Source organism: Pezoporus wallicus, unplaced genomic scaffold (genome assembly GCF_028554395.1).
Source record: "Pezoporus wallicus isolate ANWC-B61680 ecotype Strahan unplaced genomic scaffold, APGP_CSIRO_Pwel_v1 contig_8721, whole genome shotgun sequence".
Classification (NCBI taxonomy): domain Eukaryota; kingdom Metazoa; phylum Chordata; class Aves; order Psittaciformes; family Psittacidae; genus Pezoporus; species Pezoporus wallicus.
Genome location: NW_026635692.1, coordinates 645970 through 671547, shown reverse-complemented (window position 1 = coordinate 671547; position 25578 = coordinate 645970). Strand labels below are relative to the sequence as shown.

Here is a 25578-nt window from a genome sequence, read left to right as displayed (position 1 = left end):
GTAGTCTAGTTGGATATCATGACACTGGAGAAGTACCAGCTATTGAAAAGTCAAGCTCAGTTATCAGCAAAGGTATCTGAGATACTATAATTATTACCCCATAATTAATTGTACATTTTAGATACTCTGGCACAGTAACTAGCAGTTAGGTAGTTTCTTATGAGTGACAATTTTTCAGTAGCAGCGGGCGAGATTTGAAGCCTGACTATGCACTGCTCTGCAATTTGCTGAATTATATACACCAGGTTAAAATGCTAACAGTGTGATTTAGTAGAACTTGACATTTACTTCAGCCCTCCATTTCCCTACTGGCGTATAAAGAAAAACAGCTTGCTTTAAGGTCAGGTGATTATGCTTTTGTATCACTTTTTTACCCATGGAAGTTCATAGAATCATAGAAGGATTTGGGTTGGAAAAGACCTTAAAGATCATCTAATTCCAAACCCCCTGCCATAATCAGGGACACCTTCCACTAGACCAGGGTGCTCCAAGCCTGTCCAACCTTACTTTGAACACTGCCAGGGACAGGGCAGCCGCAGCTTCTCTGGGCAACCTGTGCTAGGGCCTCACCACCCTCACAGTACAGAGTTTCTTCCTAATGTCTCACCTACTCCCTTTCAGTTTAAAGCCATTATGCCTTGTCCTGTCACTACATGCCCTTGTAAAAAGTCCCTTTCCAGATTTCTTGTAGGTCCCTTTTAGGTACTGGAAGCTGCTCTAAGGTCTCCCTGGAGCCTTCTCTTCTCTGGGGTGAACAACCCCAGTTCCCTGTTTCTTCACAGGAGAGGTGCTCAAGCCCTCTGATCATCTCTGTGGCCCTCCTCTGGATTTGCTCAAGTACGTTCACATCCTTCTTCTATGCGGAGCTCCAGAGCTGAACGCAGTACTCTGGGGTGTCATAAGCGTGGAATAGAAGGGGAAAATCACCTCCCTTGACGTGCTGGACCTGCTCCTTTTGATGCAGCCCAGAATATGGTTGGGTTTCTGGGCTGTGAGCACATGGGCTGGGCCATGTTGAGCTTCTCAACAACCAAAATTCTTGAAATGTGTATAATACCTGGGAGATAACTCAAGCACAGGTAATAAGGAGACCTTCAGAAGATACACTGACTGATTCCCATTAGCTGGGAATCAGTCTGCTTTCTGTTTGCAGTAGAGGAGGGGAAAAGGAATAGCATATTCAGCTAAAAGAACAGGGGATGGGTTAGGCAAGCAGGGCCAGGGAGCTTTTTGATACAAATCCCTACTGCATTACCAAACCCAGGGCAGCAGTGCTGATTTACACCAGCAGATGAATATCAGACATGAGTTAGTTAGAATTCTGCCCAGACCATCTGTTACAAGATCTCTAAGCTTAAAGTTCCCTGGGGCTCTTCAATGACTAATAGTCAGTTTATTCACGGGTTTTATGCCTACTCCAAAAGACAACACACCACGGGGTTTGTAGAATATGGATACTCTTAACCTCATGCTGAGGTGTTGATTCATTACAGATTTGGCAGAGTATTGATTCATTTCACTGAATAACCAACAACTTTTCTTTAAGCACTCTAACAACTTCAACATCTCCTAGGCCATCTACTGTCCAAATACCTATTTAAAAACTGATCAGTTTCTGAGTTCAGCAGATGAACACGACAACTTTAATTCATCAACAAATACAGTCCATAAAAAAACTCTGTTCCAAACTCTAAAGAATGAATTAAGAATTTCTGTTTAGACCTACTGGGAGGTTGTTGAATAGATACCATAACTATATACTACTGAAGAAATCTTACTGTTCAGTATGCATTCCATGTCAAGTTCTAGGACAGATTTGAGCTGATACACAAACAAAGTTTGAAACATACTTCATTTCATATAAAAAGAGTCATTATGGCTCTGGGATATCATGTCTTCCACATGGCACAATCCTAATATCATGGTTTAGACTCTTAGAAATAACTATGATAAGGAAGGCAGATATTCAGTCTTTCTGTCCAGGATGTCAGCATTAATTTGCAATACTGAGGAATCAGTCTGAGTTACTAAAGCATTATTTTACAGATATTAAAAAATACCTTTAAAACCCACATCGTTTATTTTAGATTGAGGACCCTGAGCTCATAACTACACAAGGACTTGTTACGTTACTAATCCTGGTGACCCAGATGAGTCATTGTACGACTGCAAACAGAGAATAGGCATTGTAAGTGCTCTATCAGTGATTTGATTTGGTCGGTAACAAAACAGCCCTGCAATTTGAAGGCTTGTTCATGACTCTCACCAAATGGATCGATGGTGTCAGTTCACTGCCTGGTAGACATGTGTCTAGATCCACTTTCATTATCCTTATGGTGCATCTGGTGAGTGAATTTCACTTCTGCCTGAAAAGAATCTGCCTGTCTGCAGACATGACACCCATTTTGTACTCAGTCATTGGCAGCCGATACACAGCTCTCTCATGGACCTTCATTTTCTCTCAGTTAACAGCCAAACACATAGTATAGCCACTATTAATGAATCAGAACCTAACAGTCTAACAAGATTCTTAATTTATTTTTTCCTTCAGTAACGGATGGATGGTAGGCATCACTATAATGGGAAGAATGCCCTTCTTCCCTTTACCTCCCAGTTGTGGGATCTGACACTGACACAGGAACAGGGGTTTTATGTGCCCTCTGTGGAACCCTCTGAAAATGCATACATGGGTTTCATGGCAGCTCGAGAATAAAAAATAAGAAAAGACCTGTGCCCAGCAGAAAAAACTGGTACGAGGCTGAGTTCAAAGGACTTCAGGACACTGGGACAAGCCACATTACTTGGAGATTGTCACGGCCAATCCAGATGTCACTGATGCAACACCTGACTTGGCAATATCTGGTAAACTTATCAGCAAACTCAGCAAGGAGGCTTATGGCTGAGCAAATACAAAGATAGTTCATTTTCACACACACAGAGGGAGTTTGGGGCCTATCAGCAAGGTAGTAAGTCAGCACAACTCCCCTTAATGCTATGTCTACTTTTATAATAACTTTCCAGGTCTATCATTCCACGGCTTCGTGTTTAGGTCATGCGGATCCTCTGGCCTGTAAAGGAAAGAGCCATGTCCTTTGTACCTTACTGATGAATCCTCGCTGAATTTAATGGGGCAGAACCTTGCTGGTGTTTAAATCAACACAGCAAGAAGCCTCTTTACTAAACACAGTGCTGTGCCATGTAGGACAATGTGGATCAGTTGGGAGGAGGGAGGAGACAGACAAGGTAACCCCAAAAGCAGAGAGAAAAATTAAATCATTTTTCAGACTCTTGACTGATACCTGTGCTTCTCCCTAATGTTTTGTTGAATTTCTTTACACTTTTCAGGGAAAAAGAAAGAGAGATAGAAAGCACTCACCCTTCCTTTCCTGAACGCAGAGAACACTTCTTCCAGAAGGCCATCAGGATGGTACATGACAGTGTGACACCCCTGTGTTAATTTAAAACTCAGTTGGTGATCTCAAGGCAAACTTAAGGCCACTTCAAATTAAGTGTGTGCATGTGTACATGTACAGTGGAAAAAGTCAGGGGGTTGTGTTAACAGCATTTTGCTTGACAGAGCCTTCGCATCCTAAGTACTGTGGCTGGTCCCTATTGTGCTTTTAATTTCCTTGCTTTCTGTTTTCTTAGGAGAACTTTTATTTTTCTAGAATATTATTTTTCAGTTCTAATTTTCAAAGGTCTTCGCTATAAGGAGCTTTTTCTCTGCTAACACACTTGTGGGGGGCCTTTGGCTTTAATTTAACATTCCATCTGGGTTTCTGGGACATCGCTTTAAGGGTAGAATTCCCCCAGGGATAACAAATAATCCATTTTGTTCCCTTTAACATTTGTTGTATGCTGCCTTACTTTCAACGGAGCAGACACATTTAGTGACCATCACTGGCTACCTCTATCAGCAACTCCTCCACTCCCCCATCTCCAAACACAGAAAGTACAAAAAACAGACTTTGCTTCAGAGGTGGCAGTGGTGGGGGAGAGCGGTCAAGCCTGTTATTGCCAAAACACAGGACTTCAAGCCAGAGCTCAATGAAAACAAACATGCTGCTGGAGAAGAAGGTGAAAAGTGAATCAAAGTTCTGCTGCCTCAGGGAAAATAATCTCACCATTTGTTTCATCTAAGCTTCTCCTCAGGACAGCACTGAGGCAGGTAAGTTCATCCTTACTGTGGAGAGCACTTAAGCATATGCTTAGAAGTGAGCAAACATGCAACTTCATTAAAGGCATTTCTTTCCATGGAAGTCCAGAAAAAAAAGAATAGTTTGGATTGCGGTATGAGAAGGGCCAATTTCTTCTACTTTCACATCATGCTGTATGCAGATCTATGGTTTAGTTAAGATCAGCTGAGTTACAGTTTATACTGGCTGTGTCAAAATCAGGCACAAGCTTATAACATCCATGTGTGAGTGCCTGACCTGAAAACAATGGGGAAACCCAGAAACCTACCTGCATCATCAAGCTTGTGTGCAAAAATAAAACCATCAGGTAGGGAAAACCGCTCCTGGGGGATGACCACAGAAACATGCCAGGATCGAGTGCTCCGTTGTGCTGAAGTGCCTGTAACAAACATGATGTCAGCGGACACAGCTGAAGAAATGGCTCAGTCTTCCTTAGACTTTGGCCTGTACCACCAAAAAAGTGTAAGGCTTCAGGGTATATCGTGGGCCTGAAAAGCCTGCCTTGCAGAACAGCCTCCAATAGAAGGAAACCTATAAATCCTCTGACTCCATTTCACTTCATGGAGCCCAAATGCCTTCCAGGAGCCATTCAATGTGTTGTAAACAACTACAAAAATGAAGATGAGGCACTTTTAAACAAACCACATCACTAATCACCACCCACTGACAACGTCAGCCTAAGTGCAGCTCATTTCTTTAAAACCTCACCAAAAACTACTTGCAAATCTGTAGCTCCCATTGAAGGACAGCCGCTCAGAAGCTGTGGACAGGAAACCCATCTTTGGGCAGGACCTTCACATCCTCTCCCCAGGGCCAAATGCACGGACTTTGAACAACTAGGCGAAAGGCAGTGACCTTACCTGGTATGAGATACCAGGTGAGCTGGTCTTCTCTGGGGCTTAATTTTTTAATCAGGTTGGTTTTATTTCCTTGCTTTCCCCTAAAAGCCTTGCTGCGTTGCTGTCTGAGCTGGGAACCCAAAGCTGTCTCGTCACCACAGTCTTTTGGAAAGTAACTTTTGTGATGTAAAGCCTTCAGGCCTTTCCCTGAGAACCACATTTCTAGCAGATACCTTGGCAACAGACAGTGCCTTCATCTCATCCTTATAAGGCTTTAATCAGACTGATTTTTGAAAACATGGATTAAGCTCCATCTATGCTGTAAAGAAACCATTTTTCATTAAGCCATTTTCAACCAAACTGCATTCACTAAGGACACTAAATCATGTGAACAGAATATAAATCACTCCGAGGCTTTATAAATCATGTTGGTCACTGATAAAAAAAAAGGAAGATTAAAGTACGCATTTGAAAATGAGCTTATAAAGGCATCTAAAAAACTGCATCCCCATTGCCCAGTGCAGCTTCATTTAACTGGGCTAAAGCCTATGTAAGGCAGCAGGCTTTCAAAACAGAAGTAAAAATTACTAGAAGTGGTCAGGAATATCGGGACTAAACTCTTCTTCTCCCTCCCCCACAACAGAAAGAAAGCAGTCATCTGTCAAAACCGAAATTGATTGATGGCAGAGGTTTGTTTTCAAGTCTCTCAGCTTTAAAAACAAATCAGAAGAACCTCTGAATGATCAAGAATTGCTGTTTTGACATTTTTTAAAGTGAAAAGTTTTGTTTCCTAATTGAAGGAAACAAGCAAAAACCCCATGTTCCTTTTGTACTAAAAAGAGGCAACTGCTTAGAGAGGTCACAATCAAAATATACTCTTTGAACATTATTAAAGTCAAATATTTAGTTTGGCCCCATCTTGATTTTATTTTGGAGATTTTCATCCAAGTTTTAAAAGGACCTTTCATCCCTGGTGGGACATAGGAAAAATACTGGAATTCTTGAATACCCCGATAGGGCGAGGAGGTTCATTCCCATCCAGGTCCACTGGAAGGGCACTCACTGTTTCTTGCCTCACTTTAAGATGGCTGAAAAATAGACATGAAGTTACTTGCTGGGCTGTTCTGGGTCTCAGACTTTATCTTAGACCTATTGCATACTGGCACAAGCATCTTCTATGGTAATAAATCAGGCCATATGTCTAAACGCAAATGTGAAATAAACTGGCTATAGTGCTACCCGTGTTGGCCACTGGCTAAGCTGGTATTGTTCTGTTGTTTTTTTTTCTATTAATACACCTTCTGAGTCCATTTTAAAGAGAAACTAACAAGTGAGCCATTGATTTACCATGGGACCCATTAGCAGCAGGCATTTAAATCTGCAGACCATTTACTTTAGCTGTATTATGGCCCTGCTGGTATCAATCACCATAACATCACAGTCATCAGCAGGGCTGCACCAATTTATATGATCTGAGGATCTGCCTTCTTACCTTTACAGAGGTATCTGCAGTAATTCAGCCTTGATTCTGAGAGGTTATTTGCAGCTGGACCCCTTGTAGAGCCCCACTGAAATAAAATTAGGTGAAGCAATTTCTAAGGCAATTTAAGGCCATTAAACATGACCAAAAAGTGATTAATATTGTTTGTGTGATTTACTGCCCTGGCTGAACACTGTTTGGTTGAAAATGACTTAGTCAAAAATGCTTTTACATACAGCAGGGAGAGGAATTAATCCGTGCTTTCAAAGACGTTGATTTTAGCCAAATACGGAGGGTCAGATACAGACACTCTGATCATTACCAGTGTAGTGGCCTGATGTGTTCTTCTAAGGAAGAAGCACAGGTCTCATTGCACATCTAGCCCTGACCCCTCCACCTGTAAGCAGTGATGAAGAGTCGGGGCATTGCTAAGGAAAACCCTCCACTTCTGCACTGGAGACAGTTTGCGACGCAGAAGCAGACCCACAGCCACCGATCTGTGGAGTTGCTACAGCGGAGCATAAATTTCCCCCTTGGTCTCCCATCCTCAGCCTTTACAAAAGGAGGAGTCTCACTTTGGAAAATCTCCACATGCACAGCTCCTTGTTAAAAAAGCAAAGAAAGTGCCTTATGTGTCGAAGGCAATAGTCACAATGCTCTCTAATGCAAATTCTGATTTCTGTATGAGAGCGATGTGCAGAAGAACCCTTGGAAAGCTGCTTCTAATTGCTCAGGGTGTGCACCAAATTAAAAATCACCTGACTCAACAGTTCTCTGGCCTAGGTTTGTTTGCTCCCACTGCCAGATGCAACTTAGTGGCACCTGCTCACCTTCTGATTCAGAAGTGAGCTGGCAACACCTGTTCTGATTTAATTTGATGAAGGTAAATCACTGCACGTCCCCTAGCAGCAAGGATCCATTATCAGTAACTACATCATCTGCAGCGTACTAAACATTTGCTCTGAACACGCTTACAGGAAGATAAGCAAAATAATAGGAAGCATCTCAGTCAGCAGTTGCCAATCTGAATTCTTCCCTCTCTAGGAGCACCTAGCTGTGTGGGCAGGAGGGAGGAAAAGTAAGTTTACCTTCAGGCTTTTGAAACCTGTAGATGAGGAATCTGCGTTAATGGATGAGGACTTGTAGTTCCCCTCAAGAGGACATCTGCAGGAGGTAGAGGATATTTCGGGCTGCAAGAAAAGAAAAAAAGCTTATGAAGGTGGGACATCGAGCCAGAGCTGCATAAGTGGAAACAGGAGGTGACTCCTTTGGGTTGTGGGCGTTGTGGGGCACACAGCCATGCAGCTCACTGCTTTCGCATCAGTGGGTTGCAGGACCAGTGCGATCCCTGGCTCCTACTGGGTTTCTTGTCAGGATCTGAGGAATTCAAAAAACATCATGAGGGAAACAAAACCCTCTTTCGGCAGTGCAGGAAAATAGACCCAAAAGGTCCTCTGAAAGGAAATGCAGATTGTGTGTGGAAAGCAAAGGCTCAGCTTTAGAAGAGTTTTCCGTTTTGAGTTTCCCAAAGCCTGCAACAATGCACAGCTAGTGCATTAGCAAGCAGAGTGAGGCTTGCCTTCTCCTAAGTAAGCCCAACAACTACTCAGAGCACTGCTGCTTTTCCCTCTTTCTCACATCTCCCAGCTCCAGGAATGGGCAAATCCCTTTCAGAGCCAAGTACATCGCAGTTCCCACTCTTCACTTGTTCGCCAGCAAACTCTGCCTCGTATTCTGCTTCAAACTCCATCCCCAAATCAGACAACAGGCCTAAAAAGTACAGAGCAGTGGCGTTTGCTCAGAGACGTGCTCCCCTGGGGAGCGTAGTGCAGCAGCCACAGGTATGCTGCACTGCTGGCCCTTGACACAGTCCCTAGACTTTCATTTCACTCCTGTTTCTACAGCTGTCCCAAAGATGCCCATCTGCATCAGGACAGAATAAAAGACAGTGCCGTTTTGCTTGCTGTTCACTACTTCCCATTTGACAGCTACCACCCCCTTTTTCTCTTTTCTCTTTTTTGTTTTATTACAGCTCAATTTTGCAAAGCTCAGCAGCGAAACTGCAACCAAACATAGTTCACGTAAGGGGAGAATTACCTCAGAGGCATTAAGAGAGAGCAAAAGCTTGCATCAGCTTTTGCACAGGCACAGCAGCTGACATATGGCACAATGCAACAAGCAACCAAACCCAGAGCTATTTGGCAGTGACCTACGCATCTGCTGGGGTAAGAACCAAGGCCTTAGGGCACAGTTGAAACCAAGCTAGGCTGAATGAGAAAAAGCAACTTCCCCGTTCTTTCTTACAGTGCATCTATGTGCAGCACAGCTAATTGCAGCGCATTAGGAATGGGGCCATACCTATTACAACCTTATAAAAAATAACTCTAAAATTACATTGTAGGGTTCTCTACCTAATGATGGATTAAATTTATTTTGTGTTCAAGTGAAAATGAGGGGTTTTATTAATATTTCCCCCTAACTGGTAGTCTGAAGATTCATTCTTGGGTCCCAAAAAGTCAAACCCAAACACTTCTGTTCTATATTTCTAGCAAGAAATGTTGCTTATACAAAACCTTCCCCCTAAGCAACACCAGACTGATACAGCAGGTTTGGGAACTGGGGAGTAAGAAGACAAATTTTAGTTTTAAAGGACTGAGGATTAGGATTTAGCAGTGTCCTGAACGTGCAGAGTTAGAGAGGGGAAAATCAAGGTAATGCATCTGGGGAACATGGAACGAGGAATATGAATAAGGAACACGTTTTTTGCCACAATGATTTTAAGTGACTGGCAATGGTATCTGGAAAGGCAGACACTAGGGAGGCAGGCAGAGGTGAGAAAGTAATTTGAAATGCATTGCCATAGAGATCTGAGATGCACTGATGCAGGGATAACACGAAGTGGATGTGAGAGAAGGGCTGTTGCAATACCAGTGGAAAGCAAGAGGTAAGGACTGCCACAGGAGAAGAGGAGGAGTGGAAAAGAGGGTAGGCATATGGTGGGAAAAGGCTGAAGGACAGTGATTTGAGAAGGGAAAAGTATCTGCCAGTACTAAGAGTGATAAAAAAGTTCAAGGATGAAATAACCTAAACAGGCTGTCCTCAGAGCACGTTTGCATGAAGTGTTTTGTGCCTGGCTTGTGTCATCAGGAGACGTAATTCAGTCGCACGCTTTCTGTCACAAAAGGGCTGAAACTGTAACATCTATTTTCCAATTATCACTTATGATTGAACTACAAGCAACACTTCCCTCCCATGCTGAAAGAAGCTGCAAACAGTAGTACGGGTGTTACTCCATTTTTCTCTGAAATTATAATTCTCTTTTGAATGGCTTGTGGTTTCTTCAGTGTCGTTTTGGTTTTGGGGTTTTTCCCCTTTTTTTCTTTATTTGGAAGAAAAGTCTGCTGACTTGGGTGGCATGACTTGAGTGGGTTCCTCTTTTCTCTGAAGGTCTTGCACTATTTCCCTAAGACACCAAACCAATTCACACCGGGAAGCACATACAAATGCAAAGCAGGATGAGGCAGTGGCTGAAAACTCCCCTGTGACAGGATGGTGACGACACAAGAGCAGGAAGCTGCCAGGAACTTCACAGGTTAAGTCTTAGAAGCACAATGAGGTAAGAGAAGTTGCTGCTTCCAATAGTGTGAAGTCACTTGAAAGATGCAGAAACTTCCAAACTTGGGAACAATGGGTTCCTGGAGGTGAACGATTCATAGCAGACAGAAAGAATTCAGGAAGAAGAGAGTAATTTCCTTTGGGAGGTATTTCAGTGAAATTGGCCCAACTTCATAAAACCCAGGAAGCTATGGCTTTTCTTGCAACAAATCTCCGTCACACCAAATCAGTCAGACCTAAGACCAAGTAAAAAGTTACAATGCTAGGAAAAATATCCCTTGTTGGGCAGCCAACTCACTTCTAGGCCCCAAAGGACAGCAAAAAAGAAAGTATAACTTAGTGCTGAACTCAGCCAATACAACAGCATTTTGAGCTAGCTCAGGAAGACCCAAGTCAGCTTTCAGTGATTTCTGGCTATAAGCCCTGTTATTTGGAAGTCTGCAGAAGAAAAACCCCAAAAAGCCTACCATCGGAAGAAAAGAGAAAAGAAAGCCCAGATGACTACAAGTAAAGCCCCCTGGTAACCACGTAAACCCTGACTCTGAAGTGTGAAACTTCACCGTCACTTCAGAACATCATGCAGAAAATCCCTAGAGGAATCCAAGGAAGAAGGGTGTGCTCATCATCACCACCTCTTTGTCTCACACACACACACATGCACAGACATGCACACTAATACAGGTTTGTATACATAAACACTTCTGATTCCTGGGATCAAAACAGGTACAGAATGGTAGCAAACCCTTAATTCCTCAGCGCAGAAAGATGTCCACATGTAATCTTGAGCTACTGCACCCTTCAGCGAAGCACTAGTCAGACAGTGAGACTTTACGAATAACATCTACAGCAGAGAACCTTAGGGAGGAGCCCATCACACAGCAGTGCAGAGCCACTGCGTTTCTCAGTAATACAGATCAGAGAGGACATTGTTTCTCTGACCTTCTCAGAGACGTATGTAGGTGAGCAACCATCAGTACCATTTTACAGAGATAGACATCCCCACAAATATTGCAGTGATCAGGCAATCACTGATATATCTGGGTGTGAGAGGCAAGTCTAATTCACTAGGTCATGTGGTTTTTGTATACATCAGGCTTTCCCTTGTGAGTCTGTAAAAACAAGTTGCAGACTACTCAACACCACCCCAACACTCTCAGTGATTGCAAGAAGGGGGTACACATTTGCACTTAATTACGGTCTGTTTTCTTCAGTGATGCTGGGACTCTGGCAAAAGACTGTTGTGCTGACCGCCTTCTCCAAACCAAACACTTGAGAGACCCTGGGAAAGCTGCAATGAAATTGCCTCATTGAAGGCTACGATATCCTATAATACAAAACCATAATTTCATAGTAATTACATATATTACGTAACACAAATCACTTCTCCATCAGGTACAGAAAGCTATTCCTGTTATTAAGTGCAGCAGTTTGGTTCGATTTTTTACAACCTAGTGCTCTCCAGAATGAGCAAATTAGGTTTGGCTTTCTACAGGATACAATTACAGGCTTCAAGCAAAAGAGTCCGATGCGGGATTCAACAGTATGTCTTTGTAAATTATACTCTGGGGTTTGCATTTACTCTCAGTTTGATGGGGTGAGAGGTAAGAGGCAATTGCACTGAATGGGACTTGAAGGAAACATTTCAGTAAAAAAAATACAATGCAGGAAAAAGTTCCATATGATTCAGAGCGCAGGTATGTGCAGAGTTGAACAGTGACAGGCAAAAAAAAATGGGGGAGAATGAGGGAATAATCTAGCTATTTTTTGTGGGCTCCAGTTAGTACAGTACGATGCACTCCGGAGATGAGAGTGCATGTGTCCGTTTCCTGATGACTGTATTTGATGCTGCAGCTAATAGAAAAGAAACAGATGTAGCCACCAAGAGGCTGGGCCACCGCACTGGCTGACATGATTTGCAATATTAATATGTCTACATGGCGAAGGCTGCTCATTCAGTGTAATCATCCTTGTCTTGATTAGTTCAGTCACTATCCAGGTTTTTCTCACCATTTTTGTTTCTTTTAATTGTGCTCACCCTTCCCTGCCCCATCCTGACCTGGCTGTGTTTGGAGAACAAACACTTCTTTTGCATTTAGACTGTGAAGCCTAACAAGCATCTTCATTAAAAACCTAAGACATCAGTAAGTTATTGTTTCTCATATTGTCAATGGCAATGGGGAACACAGACCGTATATTGCATTACTCAGTTTTCCATTTGGTTTCCCTACAGCAAGCAGGACTGGATGGGGAAGCAAGTAAAGCAATAAGCAGGAGCTTTTTTATTTTTTTCTTTTCATAGTTGGATGGTCTTCAGACACCTGCTTCATGTACCTACTGATGTGTGTTCCCTCCAGCCTCCTAATACCTGGTAGTCTAGAAATGATACCCACGTCATCCACAGCATCTATTTTATTCTCTAACCATAAATTGTCGTTTCATCAGATGTGACCCTCCGTTAGATATGTCTCAACCTTTACACTTCACATCCCCAGCCTTTATCAATGCTATTCTAAAGGGCAGGCATATTCAATTTAATAGTCTTTTTACTTTTCCCTTCATTTTTCTATCTTTTGTGACTTAAACAATCAATCTTCTCTTTTTTGCCCATATTTTACCTGAGAACTTCTGTTTTTATTCTTGCTCCTGCCTGTGTCTCCTTTGTCTCTAACAACCTGTCAGCAAATAGCACCTTCTGTGTTGACACAGCTCTTTCCCTTCTGATGGCAGACCAAAGGCATTAGTGTAACAGCTCTGCCCTGGAGTCAGGGGAAGGGGGTTGTCACCTCCAGAGTAGTGACTTGGAAACAGATAAACTGCTCTGAGGAACTGGGACTGCTGCTCTTGCACCAGCGCTTCAGGATGCCTCCCCAGATCCCAGCTACCTCATCCTAAAACCCATCCTCATGTCTGTGCGTCCGTCACAGCTGGTTAGGATGGCATTGCAGGATGACAGGTTAGAATGACTTCTCCGGTATGGCAGTAACACCTCCCCCTCTGACACTTCCTTGCACACACATAAATGTAATTTCTCCCCCGAACACCCCTGTGAGCAAGGAACTGTGACTGCTGAGCGTGACAAGTGGGATCCCAAAGCTACTTCCTAATTTAAAGCCCATCACAATAAAAGTGGTAGAGGCCAGCTGAGGTCCTTGTAGCTTGCTGGAAATACAAGTAAGCTCACCTCTACCCCCACCTCCCCACTCCTCACCAGCTATACCTGCCACACAGAGATACTCCCCGAGCCTCTGAAGTGCTGAGTGGCTCTTCCCACGCTGGTCCCCTTCACTTTGCATCACAGGAAGCTAGCACAGCGCTGAACGATGGAGAGATTTTTCTTTCAATGAAGACACTGCTTAGATGAAGAGTTGAGAAATATGATTTCTCCTCTTCCCTCTCTTGTTTGTACTTTCTCCCCCTAACAAAAAAAAGGGTCATTTCTGCAGTCTCTGCAGTCAGTAGGGATTTTATTGTGGAGCTCATCAGTCACAATATGGCTTGTAAATACAAAATGCCAGCACGGATCTGTCAAGACTCTTCCTTGCTGCATGACACCTAGCTCTCTGTTCCCTCCCCACCAATCCCCTGCATATTCCGTTCTCCTGTCTCTCCAGGCCAGCAAGTCAATCACTGCTGGTGCCCTGCCAAAGCACTTCTCCAGGTGTAGCTTCCCTCTGCACCAGCTTTGCCCAGTATCACCCTGCCTCTGCTGCCACCTCCTGCAGAAGGGCATTAGGAGGGGGTGACACCACTCAGCACATGCTGATGGAGGCCGGGAAGGGAAGCACATCATCCCAGAGGGCTCATCAGGCTGTACCTCACCCTCTGGGTAGCAAAAGACGTGTTAGGCTTCCTGTGCCTTTAATCTACATAGAGCACTTCAATACCCACAATGACGACCCAGGGCAAGGACTGCCATTGTTAATAAAGCTGTTAATAAATCCCTGGTCCTGGGAATTAATCTATAGGGCAAAAGAAGGGGACTTGGTTAACGTACATGGGCAAGGCTGCCCCATGCATTCCACACCAGGGAGCCAGGAGACATCAGAGCAAAGCTTGTCAAGTATACCAATAGTTTGTGTGGTGCTTCAGAGGAGGATGTTTCAGCAGACACTCTTGTACAGCTCCATAATATAGTACAGAACTTTAATTCTATCTGGATTGTGTTTGCTTTCAGGAGAGGGTGCAACTTCAGTGAGAATGTGGAAATCCCTTTCCTCCACCAGCCTCTGCTCTGCTGGCTCGACCTCAGAGTGGAATGCAGGGCTGTGAAGAGGGAGAATGACCCCTGGCTCGGCTGCTGTGCAGCTGCCTATAGCTGCCTGTACCTAGGATCAAGCAGCAGTGAGAAGCCTCTCCCTGCACATGTACAGGTGATGTTGAAGGAGAAGGTGGGCAAATTAGGTGACTGAAGCTCTCACAATTCACCCCTTTATACCACTTTCCCTTCTTCTCTCCCCAAGGTAAGCCTACACCTGATTTATTCAGAACTATGAAAGAAGAGAAATCAAAATGCAAAAGCATAGGCAGGTTTTACTCTAAGAATGCTCTTGGCTCCTTAGAAACCTCTAGTTTATGTCAAAACTCCCACTCCCTCTCACTGTCTGCCTTCCTAGATTAAATTCTATAATGTTTCAATTTATTTCCAAACTCATTTTTTTTCCCTGGAAGCCTGCCTTGCTGAGGTCCTGTGGCTTGCACAGCAAGCATTTCTTTTAAATACCTGATCATGGTCGCTCCAAGCTGATGTGGGATCATCCATCAAATCAAAGTACTGGAACCTGTAAAGAGCCAACCTTACTGTGTGTGGTCCCCTCTGACGCACTCCAGGACTACACCATTTTATGTAGAAAGGGTATATGCCAAGGAGAAGGGATGTCAGAGAAGCTAGAAATGGTTATACAGCAGGTAAACCAGGAAAACGCTCTGATGAGAATACATACAACATGGAGAGGTCATTCCCTTCTGAAGGAGACAAGTAAAGCTGGCTCCACAATCTGAGTATATCTTGGGAAACTTCCAGAAGCTCCATGTTTCATTCGTCTCAGACCCTTAGCAGGTCTAAGACAGAGATGTTGAATACCTTCAAAAATAGGACTAACCTCCAAAACCACATTTCTGCCACATCTCCTTAAGGCAACACATTACTGACATCAGTGAAAAAATTCAGTTCCATTTTTCTGTCCCACTCCTGTCCAGTTCAGACTCCTCTGCTTCCCAGGGGATGCAAATAGCTCTTCTTCCTCAGGAATATCTGAACTCAAAGAGTTCTCTTGTTTCACCACAGGCTTTAGGTAAGGATCCTTTAGGTAAGGATCCCACCCTCACCAACTTCAAAAGCTTCTGCTTGTGACTTCAAGCATGAGAAAGAAGATGGTGGTCATGTTTAGGTCTAACAAACCTAGATTTTTCTGTGAAAGTAAAGAAATGCGGCTACTACTTGGTAAGGCTGTGACTCTGCAAGTAAATTCATGCAGCTAAATCTGTCTGGAGTCCCAAACCATCCATAAAATGATGGCCTAAAAACTGAATGCAAAAGTTGCCAAGATCAGAGAAAGCAAGTCTCTTACTCTTATTTGGACCTCCATGTATACATCAGTAGAAGATTAGCTCATACATTGTACATCATGTTTCAGTTCTTTAAAGAAAAAAGAGCTGTTTAAATATTTTCCTAACTGTTAAAGGGGATTTCTTTTTATAGTGCAGATAATTAAGTATTGAAGATGTAGTGATCTATTTGATACAGAGGATTTAATACAGAGAGAATAAAAGATTTGAAGAATTTTAAATAAAAAATATAACCCAAGCCCTATCTGAACTGACTACTGTACACTTTGAAATTTAAGGCTGATATTTTATCCTTATTCCCATAAAATCTTACAGATAATGGCTATGCATATTTATATCATTTAAATTAGTTAACTTTCATACTTTCATATTGTTCTATGGAATATGAGAAACTTATGAGAGAAGGGGGATTCAAGGCTATGAAAATAAGACTTAGAGAGGAAGCTTCTTCCCTAGTCTGTATAAAGAGCTACGGTATACAACATTTTGTCAGGTTATACTGCCCTGTATTTCTTCTTATTTTAATAACAATAAAAAAGAGATCTGATGAAAACAGAGACTTTTTCTACAGTTTCTTTCTAACTTTCTTTGTAGCCTAATCTCTTATGTAATGTAACAGAGACATGGACTGTACAGAAATGTAGCAAGAGACAAAGTACCAGAGTTTTGTATCTGCAGGTACCTGTTATAGCCATCAATTCAACAAATCTCTTAATTGTGCTTATCTTAGCACTGGGGGAAGCCCTGTGGGGCTTAAATACATGTTTAACGTTTTGCTGCATTAAAACTTGGACTAAGTAATAATGACTGTGTTTTACTTTGGTTTGTTGCTGCTATCATTGATAAATGTACTTGTCACTGCCTCTAGTAAGACTGTGTATTGCACTGCGGCCTTAAAAATTGCTCCACAAGCAGACACCCCACTGAAGTGCATTAGTATGTGCTTCCTAAATGGAGCTAAATAAATATCCTAGCTCTTGGCAGCTTATTCAGTGACACTGGTCATTTGCATTTTTAACTGAAAAATTTTGCCAGCTGCTTACCATACCTTCTTCCCACAACCCTCTAGAGCAACTGCATCTTTGGGATGCTATGAGGGTCTCGAGAGTTGCTAGATTCCTACAAGAAGGCAGTGGTTGTGTTCACAGGGGTGGAATACAATGGTGGTCACCAAGGGAAAGGCAGGAACATGACACTAAGGCCAAATGACGGAGAGAGTCGGTAAGAGGAGGGAAACAGTCTGGGAACCAGTTGTGTAAAGTACTAACAGAACCAGTAATACAAGCTTAACTTCCTGAGTCACAAACTTCAAAAGGTTTTGACAGGTAAAATGCATAAAGTGAGTCCTGCTCATCATGTGTAACAAGAAGGCGGCTCTTCAGAGATGTTTAATCTCTTAAACTCTCTCTCATCCACACACCAGACTCTTTGTGAGACAAGTATAATTTCAGGTAGGGGTAGTTTCAGGACTGTACCAGCATTTTGTAGGCTGCCAGGTCAAGTGTGCACCCCCTCCATGTTCCCTCCTTTTTCTCCGTGTTCCCTGTTTCAGCTGGGGCTGCATCTGCCTGTGAAGGAAGGAGGCACATTTGAAATCTCCAGGAAACAGGAGACTATCATTGCTCTGGTTCTCTCCAAAATTCAGATAATTGATTACTGAACTCTCCTTTCTGCTCATTTGCAGCAGCAGGAGGAGATGGAGGTAATTATGGCTCTTGTCACTGAAGGTTCTGCACTGTGTGGTTACAACAACCAAAAAGCTAGGAGGAGGAATGCATATGACATGACGATTGTAAGGGCTTGTCAAACCTCAGGAATGAAAGGGTTATCAACAACCCCTTGCAAGCTCTGCTTGCAATGGTCTTCTCATTTCCACACCACACCTGACAGTGTAGAAGCCAGGGTAATGGACACCTCAGATAATTCCTGCCATTGCAGCTGACCCTGCCTGTAAGCTCAGGTTCAGAGAACTTTGCTTGTCACCATCGTCTCTGATCAAGTCTGCTGCAGCACACGCTGAATCTATTTGTTACCCAGCTCATAGCAAAGGTTGGAAACAGTCAAAATAATTCCAAGCTCACTGTCTTCAATGTCAAACTCACAGCAAGTTCATTTGCATAAAAGCAAGCTGTGTTATCTTTGGGGAAGTGACTTCAGAGGACAGTTCAGCTATAATAGGATACACCATTTTTCCTACTGACCCCAAGTCACTGTTTTACATACATGTGAGTGCCTCTTATCAAACCTTACTCCCTTCTTCTTTATAAAGAGAACAAATCCCCCACACATAGAGAATCATGTTCCCTAAAGAGCCTGCAATTTATACATCTCATGTCTTCAAGGGTTTGCAAACAGCTCACTCTCCTCTGAGAGCCACAGAAATCCACTGGCACAACAGAAACTGGGGTTTAACTTACTACTTTGGTGAGAATGGGTACTCAAGACCAAGAGGTGGACCCAGAGGCACAGCTCTCTGACATCCAGAAAAAACATCCACTGCCTTTATTTGCAGAGGGTGCGGTAACTTCAGTTTGCATGCTCCAAAATCTTTGGCACTAAGTGGATTAAATCAAGCCACAGCTTGTGGGTGCACTCAATTCATTCAGTAATCAATCACCTGAAAACATTCCAAGCAAAAATAAAGGTATAATTTGTAACTAATACCAGAATGAAAGGAAACAAAATCAATATTAGAATATAGCCAAGTATGGATAATCTAATGAGGATGACCAATGGGATAAATACAAACACTTAGAAAACAATTAGAAAGAAAGATAAATCGTCCTTGGATAATATATGTCAAGAGGACTACTGTACAGGGAGGCAAAAAACAAATATGAGCAACAAGAAATGAACCGGAAAGAACAGGAACTTTTAAACTTATTTTTAAAACTACCTTCCCAAAATTTTAAAATATTATAAACCCACTAAAATGTACATAAAATCTTTACATATTTGTTCAAAGCATTTTAATGGTTTTATAATTCCTCCTTGCGCCTTCAGAAATATGAGGCTCTCCAAACCTGTTGCTTGAGAAGAAGAAACACTTTGTTCAGTAGGATACTTACTTTCCTATCAGGTGAGTTAATCTCTGCAACTTTATGTAGGAAGAACAGCTGAAAATCTGTTATTTCCTTTTCTTACTTTTGTTTTGCATGTGCTATTTTTCCTCATTTCAATTAATTATCTAGAAGCACAATCAGCTTAGCAGGGTGCCTTCAAAAATTCCCTCACTGCCGCGCTATACCACTGAGCAGACAGTTTAACTAGATGATTTTATTAGGGAGCCAATTAACACTCAGATCCCCAAAAAGTCAACTAATCCATCTTTTTATTTCACCCCTCTGAGCAATCTCCACACTGTTAGTACGCAATGAAACCCTTGTTACATACCATAGATCCCGAGCCAGAAAAAGTATTTGAAAATATGTAACCCTGATTTTGTAGACATACTATTTGCTTGCTCATGGGAAAGCAGCCATCTCTTGTTCCACTCCTTATCAATAAGTAGGGAACAAATGAGAGAAGATGAATTCGAGTGCAGCTTCAAGTAACGACTGTGAGCAGTGACACTTGAAGTGAGAATAGGGACGGGTTTGCTGCCTGTTACAGGAGATACAGCCCAAACTACTCTGGTCTAAAACCAGGGCAGCAGCAATGAAGGAAAGAAGGTGTTTCAATGGAAAATATTGCCTTTTGTTAAAAAAAAAAAAGAAGAAGAAAAAAAAGACAACATCAGAAAATTTTGTGGGGTGCATTTTTAGTAACAATAATGCATTTACTGCCAGTTGGTGCTGTACTTCTTTTGTATTTCATTAAATCCACATTTTCTCCCCAAAACTAGCTAGGACGGAAAATTTCCAATACATGTTTTATGTCTTGCATCTGTACCATTCCACTCTGACCTGATGTCTCTGTACAGCAATTGCACTCAGAAGGTGCTACGTGGCAGAGAATTCAGTTTCCAAGGCGCAGAAACAGAAAAAAATCAATTTAGTGGAAACTGCAATAGAGAAACAAAAGTAAGCAGTAGTTATGAAGGCACAGATTTACCAAGAATCACAGAATCCCAAGGGTTGGAAGGGACCTCAAAAGCTCATCTAGTCCAACCGCCCTGCAAGAGCAGGGTAACCTAGAGTACATCACACAGGAACTTGTCCAGGCAGGCCTTGAATATCTCCAACATAGGAGACTCCACAACCCCCCTGGCAACCTGTTCCAGTGCTCTGTCACCCTCACAGTAAAGAAATTTTTCCTGATGTTCACATGGAACCTCCTGTGCTCCAGTTTACACCCACTGCCCCTTGTCCTGTCACTGGACATCACTGAAGAAAACCTAGCTCCATCATCCTGACACTCACCCTTTACATATTTGTAAACATTGATGAGGTCACCCCTCAGCCTCCTCTTCTCCAAGCTAGAGAGTCCCAGCTCCCTCAGCCTCTCCTCATAAGGGAGATGTTCCATTCCCTTAATCATCTTTGTGGCTCTGCGCTGGACTCTCTCCAGCAGGTCCCTGTCCTTCTTGAACTGAGGGGCCCAGAATTGGACACAATATTCCAGATGCGGCCTCACCAAGGCAGAGTAGAGGGGGAGGAGAACCTCTCTTGACCTACTAACCACACCCTTTCTAACGCACCCTAGGATGCCACTGGCCTTCTTGGCCACAAGGGCACATTGCTGGCTCATGGTCATCCTCCTGTCCACCAGGACCCCCCAGGTCCCTTTCCCCTTCACTACTGTCCAGCAGGTCAGCCCCCAACCTGTACTGGTACATGGGGTTATTCTTCCCCACATGCAAGACTCTACACTTGCCCTTGTTGTATTTCATCAAGTTTCTCCCCTCCCAACTCTCCAGCCTGTCCAGGTCTCGCTGAATGGCAACACAGCCCTCTGGTGTCAGCCACTTCTCCCAGTTTAGTATCATCAGCAAACTTGCTGAGGGTACATTCAGTTCCCTCATCCAGGTCGTTGATGAAAATATTAAACAGCACTGGACCCAGCACCGACCCCTGAGGGACTCCACTAGTCACAGACCTCCAGCTAGATTCTGCCCCATTGACCACAACTCTCCGCCTTCTTCCTTCCAACCAGTTCTTGATCCACCTCACTACCTGATCAGCAAGCCCACACTTCCTTAGCTTATCTATGAGGATGCTGTGGGAGACAGTATCAAATGCCTTACTGAAATCAAGAAAAAACACATCTACCACTCTACCATCATCCAGCCACCTAGTTACTTGCTCATAGAAGGCTATAAGGTTGGTCAAACAAGACTTCCCCTTGGTAAAGCCATGTTGGCTGCTCTTAATGACCCCCTCATCCTTGATATGGCTAGAGATGGTGTCAAGAATAAGTTGTTCCATCACCTTTCCAGGGATGGAGGTAAGGCTGACCGGTCTATAACTACCCGGGTCCTCCTTCTTTCCCTTCTTATAGGCTGACGTGACATTTGCCATCCTCCAATCCTCAGGCACCTCTCCTGTTTCCCACGACTTACCAAAGATGATGGAGAGTGGCTCAGCAATGACCTCCGCCAGCTCCCTCAGCACCCACAGGTGTATTCCATCCGGACCCATCGATTTATAGATGTCCAGATTACTTAACCGATCCCTAACCCAATCCTCATCCACCAGAGCAAACTCCTCTTTTATCCTGACTCCTGCTGGGGCTAGAGGAATCTGGGTCCCCCGGGGAGAGTCTGCAGGAGTAAAGACAGAGGCAAAGAAGGCATTCAACACCTCTGCCTTCTTTATATCCTCTGTCTCCAGGGCACCCACCTCGTTCAGCAGTGGGCCTATATTGCCTCTTGTGTTAGTTTTATCCACTATGTATTTGAAGAAGCCCTTTCTATTGTCCTTAACCCGACTTGCAAGATTAAGTTCCAAGGAGGCCTTAGCTGTCCTAATTGCCTCCCTACATCCTCTAACAACTGTCCTATATTTCTCCCAAGTGGCCAGCCCCTCCTTCCATAATCCATAGATTCTCTTTTTCCGTATGAGTTTGCCCAGCAGTTCCTTGTTTAACCATGCTGGTCTCCTGGCTCCCCTACTTGACTTCCTACTGTCCTGGGTTCAGCAGTAGCAGTCATATTTCTCCTTGGTAGCTGGTGCAGTGCAGTGTTTTGACTTTTGGCTTGGGAACAGAGCTGACAGCGATGTTTTGGTTTGGTCAAGGACTTTGTGAGCCTCATGGTCTGCCAGGGAGGAGGGGAAGCTGTGAGGAAGCAGAGACCGGAGCGCCTGACCCGGGCTGAGCCAAAGAGGTATTCCATACCACAGCACGTCATGCCCAGGATGTAACTGGGAGTGAGCCGGAAGGGCTGGGACTGCGGGGTTGGAGGAGGTGTCAGAGCTTGGTCGGGCTGGGGGGGCCAAGTTATCGGTCGGCTGGTGGTGAGGTGTTGTATTCTCTTCCCTTGCTATTTCCTTTATCATTGTTATTATTGGTGGTAGCAGTAGTGATTTGTGTTATACCTTAGTTACTAAACTGTTCTTATCTCAACCTGTGGGAGTTGCATTCTTTTAGATTCTCCTCTCCATCCCTCTGGGAGTAGGGGGAGGGAAAGAAGGGGGGAAGTGAATGAATGAGCCCTCTGCCTGGTTTTAAACAACGACACCTACCCATTGGGATACTCTGATCCTGAGCTATCACTGGGCAGAAGTGGTCCTTGAATGCTGACCAACTATCTTGAGCCCCTTTACCACCTAGTACCCTTTCCCATGAGACTTCCCTTAGCAATTGATTGAAGAGGCCGAAGTTGGCCCTTCGGAAATCCAGAATTGTGGCCTTGTATTCTATTCCTCCCACACAGGATCCTAAACTCCACCATCTCATGGTCACTGCAGCCAAGGCTGCCATTGACCATCACCGCTTCAACCAGACCCTCCTTGTTGGTGAGTACCAGATCCAGCAGCACACCCCTCCTAGTTGGTTTGTCCACCATCTGCATTAAGAAGTTATCATCAATGCACTGAAGGAACCTCCTAGACTGTGAATGACTGGCTGTGTAAGTCTTCCAGCAAATATCGGGGTAGTTAAAATCCCGCATGAGGACCAAAGCATGTACTCGTGAGGCTGCCTTCAGTTGCCTGTAGAAAGCCTCATCAACTCCTTCATCCTGATCAGGAGGTCTATAACAGACCCCCACAACTGTATCACCTGTACCAGCCTGTCCCTTAATTCGTACCCACAGACTTGGTTCTCATCTGCCCCTGGACAGAACTCAATACATTCTAGTCTCTGTCTCACATAAAGAGCAGCTCCATCACCTCGCGTTGCTGACCTATCTTTCCTAAAAAGGACACAGCCATCCATGACCACATTCCAGTCACGTGAGCTGTCCCACCATGTCTCTGTAATTGCCACCAGGTCATAACCTTTAGACGGCACACAGACTTCTAACTCCTCCTGCCTATTCCCCATGCTGCATGCATTGGGGTGCAGGCATTTCAGGGAGCGAGCAGAGCACGCTAGTGGCACCCCTGGGAGGCGGGAGGCCTTCTGGTCTTCATTCATACTAGAACATTGCCCCACTAGTTCAAACCCAGCTACAATCCCCTCGCACTTCGAATCTAACCTAGAGCTCTGTGAGTGAGCTCTGCTAATTCTTGCCCTGGTACCCTTTTTCCCCTGCAGGACAGGGTTTAAACAACTATCCTTTCCCTCAAATGAAACAATAGATTGAGAGTCCTCCCTAGTCCGCCATCCTTCAAGCCCCAGCGTGTTTCTCTTGGGCTTGTCCCCAACAGGCCCAGTTATCTCCCCTTCCCTAGTTTAAAGCCCTGTCAATGAGCCCTGCTAACTCCTGCCCCAAAAACCTTTTCTCCCTCTGGGACTGGTGTATCCCACCTGCCACCAGCAAACCAGGTGTCTCATATAGCAGCCTATGATTGAAAAACCCAAACCCCTCCCTTTGGCACCAGTCCTGTAGCCATACATTAATCTGCAGTCTCTTCCTATTTATCTCTTCACCCTTGCTTGTAACAGGTATGGAGGCAAACACCACTTGCGCTCCAGACCCTCTAACCAACCGTCCCAGGGCCCTGAAGTCTCTCTTCATTGCCCTTGCCCTCCTTGTAATGATTTCATCACTGCCAACCTGAAAAACCAGTCAGAGGGCTGCACCAGGTCAGAGAGTTTCCTTTTAACATCTCCAATCCGAGCCCCAGGTAGGCAGCAGACTTCCCTGTGGCATGGATCTGGTCACAAATGGGCCCTTCTGTTCCCCTCAGAAGGGAGTCACCCATCACAATTACTCTTCTTTTCTTCCTCATTGAGGAAGTTCTAAGGCCTGGGGGTGAGTGACAAGCCCTAGGTGACTCACTAGATGGATCTACCCCTCCATCTCCATTTACCTGGCCCTGTAGTTCCAGGACCTCGTACCTGTTATTCAAGGGCAACTGGGAGGTAGAAAGGGATTGCGAGGGTATTCGCTTACCTCTCCGAGGAGGGACCTCCCTCCGTACCTCCTTGTCCCTTAAGTTCACTCCTACCTGATGGTAGGAGGGAAGGGGATCCATCACTCGTTCAACCACCTCCCCCTGCCCCTGCCTTAGGGCATGGCTCCACCAATCTGTTTCACTTCGGCATTCTCTGATGGCTCTCAACCCTTCTACCTCCTCCCTCCGTTCAGCCGCCTGCCCGAGCAGCTCATTTACCCGCTCACACCGCGCACAAGCGGGGGCACCGCCTCTCCCCAGCGCAAGAGCCGGGCTGAGGCATTCCCTGCAGCCAGAGACCTGCCCGGCCGCCGGTCTGCAGGAAGGCTCGGCCCGGGTATCCACGTTACTCCACTACAGCTTCTGACCGTGCTGTGACCATGATCCGTGCGGGCCATGGGTCCGCCTAGGTCTCTCCTCACAAGCAAGCAGTCCTCCCTCCTCCCGGCCAGCCCCCTTCAGCAGGCGGCCGCCCCGCTCGCGCTCCCGGGGCAGGTTTTCACCCGCTCAGGGCTGGCTCCGCTCCTCGCGGCCCCGCCCGCTGCGAGTCCGCTCCTCCCGTGAGCGGCGCTGCCGGCTCCGGGGCAGGCCCTGCCGGGGACCCGAGGCTCCCTCCTCGCTCCCTCCCGTCGCTCTGAGCTGAGGCTCCCTGACGCTGATCTCCCCCCGCCCCGCTCCGCTCCGGTGTTGCAGGCGCCCTCTCTCAAGCCACTGAGCGCAGCAATGGAAAGAAGGCACAGTGAAGAGGCTGGTCTGCCAGGATGAGCTTGGCCTGGAGTGCTGCATCATCTCTCGGCTTAGCCTCTCCCCAGTTTGCTCTACTTTCACTCACTCGTTTCCTCCTACTTTGTACCACCCATGTTCAAGGCCACAGGAAGTCAACACGCTTGTATTTCAATCCCGACTTCCCAGAAGTGTTGCCTTTTCCCCACAGCCACCTTCAACTTTCGTCCTACAAGGACTTCTGTGCTGCACTGATATCTGCCCTGGTACTTGCCCACTCTTCTGTGGAGCTATAAAGCCAAAAGGTCTGAAAGGAATTAACCAGGGCAAGAAAGAAACAAGGAATGAAAGTGTAGTTAAACACAGAGGTGCATAAAAAAATTGAGAAAAATGGGTTTTTACAAGCTATCATACGAGAAAGTAAGCATGTCAATAACTTGAAGGAAGGACTCAGTAATAGCTCTAAAAGGCCAGATTTTCAATTTCTGCTTTGGGAGACAGACTGCAGAAAACAATCTTGCACAGGCACAAAAGTAGTTGAAAGGTCTGAAGAACACCTTCCAAACTCTGACAAGGTGATGAATTGCTGATAGATAGTCTCCAGCTCTAAAACGTTGCACTCCAAATTTGGAGCCCCCAAACACTGAAGAAGGGGAAGGAGAATATCAGAGACTAAGCTCAGATTTCTTTCTTCAGCTTTAGAAGAAAAATCCCATGAA

The 25578-nt window shown here is 44.7% G+C and overlaps 3 long non-coding RNA genes across 3 annotated transcripts in view; 1 reads left to right on the top strand and 2 right to left on the bottom strand.

Moving 5' to 3' along the window:
• LOC130592757 (uncharacterized) overlaps positions 1–2457 on the bottom strand; it is a 37189-nt gene extending 34732 nt beyond the window's left edge. Inside the window, exon 1 of the long non-coding RNA XR_008970648.1 lies at positions 2267–2457. This is a non-coding gene — a long non-coding RNA (uncharacterized LOC130592757). The remainder of the gene's footprint in view (positions 1–2266) is intronic.
• A 321-nt stretch (positions 2458–2778) lies between these two features.
• Positions 2779–10547, top strand: LOC130592754 (uncharacterized). Its single transcript, XR_008970645.1, has 3 exons — positions 2779–2963; positions 3950–4168; positions 8548–10547. It is a non-coding gene; the product is annotated as an uncharacterized LOC130592754 (long non-coding RNA).
• Positions 6075–25578, bottom strand: part of LOC130592756 (uncharacterized) — a 64025-nt gene continuing 44521 nt past the window's right edge. Inside the window, exons 2-4 of the long non-coding RNA XR_008970647.1 lie at positions 7604–7705; positions 6528–6603; positions 6075–6123 (exon numbers count right to left, since the gene is read on the bottom strand). This is a non-coding gene — a long non-coding RNA (uncharacterized LOC130592756). The remainder of the gene's footprint in view (positions 6124–6527; positions 6604–7603; positions 7706–25578) is intronic.